The sequence below is a fragment of the Arachis stenosperma genome, chromosome 9, assembly GCF_014773155.1.
Source record: "Arachis stenosperma cultivar V10309 chromosome 9, arast.V10309.gnm1.PFL2, whole genome shotgun sequence".
Taxonomy (NCBI): Eukaryota; Viridiplantae; Streptophyta; class Magnoliopsida; order Fabales; family Fabaceae; genus Arachis; species Arachis stenosperma.
In genome coordinates this window covers 159,465,631-159,467,236 of record NC_080385.1, presented here as the reverse complement: position 1 = coordinate 159,467,236, position 1,606 = coordinate 159,465,631, and the positions used below count along the sequence as shown (strand labels likewise).

Below are 1,606 nucleotides of genomic sequence, written 5' to 3'. Positions count from 1 at the left end.
TTGTCTGCCATCTCTAATGAGATTCTTGCAGCTTGCACCTCAAAGATCCCTAATTTCTCCATTACAGAGAGGGGCATGAGGTTTACACTTGACCCTAAGTCACACAAGGCCTTCTTGAAGGTCATGGTGCCTATGGTACAAGGTATAGAAAACTTCCCAGGATCCTGCCTCTTTTGAGGTAATTTCTGCCTAGACAAGTCATCCAGTTCTTTGATGAGCAAAGGTGGTTCATCCTCCCAAGTCTCATTTCCAAATAACTTGTCATTTAGCTTCATGATTGCTCCAAGATATTTAGCAACTTGCTCTTCAGTGACATACTCATCCTCTTCAGAGGAAGAATACTCATCAGAGCTCATGAAAGGTAGAAGTAAATCCAATGGAATCTCTATGGTCTCATTTTGAGCCTCAGATTCCCATTGTTCCTCATTGAGGAACTCAGAGGAGATTGGTACACGCCCACTGAGGTCTTCCTCAGTGGCGTCCTCCTCCTCTCTTTCCTCTCCATATTCGGCCATGTTTATGGCTTTGCACTCTCCTTTTGGATTTTCTTCTGTGTTACTTGGGAGAGTGCTAGGAGGGAGTTCAGTAACTTTCTTGCTCAGCTGACCCACTTGTCCTTCCAAATTTCTGATGGAGGACCTTGTTTCATTCATGAAACTTTGAGTGGTCTTTATTAGATCAGAGACCATTGTTGCTAAGTCAGAAGTATTCTGCTTAGAACTCTCTGTCTGTTGCTGAGAAGATGATGGAAAAGGCTTGCTATTGCTAAACCTGTTTCTTCCACCATTATTGTTATTGAAACCTTGTTGAGGTCTCTCTTGATTCTTCCATGAGAGATTTGGGTGATTTCTCCATGAAGAATTATAGGTGTTTCCATAGGGTTCTCCTAGGTAATTCACCTCTTCCATGGAAGGGTTCTCAGGATCATAAGCTTCTTCCTCAGATGAAGCCTCCTTAGTACTGCTTGGTGCATTTTGCATTCCAGACAGACTTTGAGAAATCAAATTGACTTGTTGAGTCAATATTTTATTCTGAGCCAAAATGGCGTTCAGAGTGTCAATCTCAAGAACTCCTTTCTTCTGATTAGTCCCATTATTCACAGTATTCCTTTCAGAAGTGTACATGAATTGGTTATTTGCAACCATTTCAATTAGCTCTTGAGCTTCTGCAGGCGTCTTCTTCAGATGAAGAGATCCTCCAGCAGAGCTATCCAAAGACATCTTGGATAGTTCAGAGAGACCATCATAGAAGATACCTATGATGCTCCATTCAGAAAGCATGTCTGAGGGACATTTTCTGATCAATTGTTTGTATCTTTCCCAAGCTTCATAGAGGGATTCTCCATCCTTCTGTCTGAAGGTTTGGACTTCCACTCTAAGCTTACTCCATCTTTGTGGTGGAAAGAACTTTGCCAAGAAGGCATTGACTAGCTTTTCCCAAGAGTCCAGGCTTTCTTTAGGTTGAGAGTCCAACCATATTCTAGCTCTGTCTCTTACAGCAAAAGGGAATAGCATCAGTCTGTACCTCAGGGTTAACCCCATTAGTCTTGACTGTGTCACAGATTTGCAAGAATTCAGCTAAGAACTGATGAGGATCTTCCATTGGA

At 42.2% G+C, this 1,606-nt stretch overlaps 1 non-coding gene across 1 annotated transcript; it reads left to right on the top strand.

Annotated features, from left to right (window-relative positions):
- Positions 1 to 1,274: 1,274 nt before the first annotated feature.
- LOC130952585 (small nucleolar RNA R71) lies at positions 1,275 to 1,382 on the top strand. Its single transcript, XR_009074765.1, has one exon. It is a non-coding gene; the product is annotated as a small nucleolar RNA R71 (small nucleolar RNA).
- Positions 1,383 to 1,606: the final 224 nt, after the last annotated feature.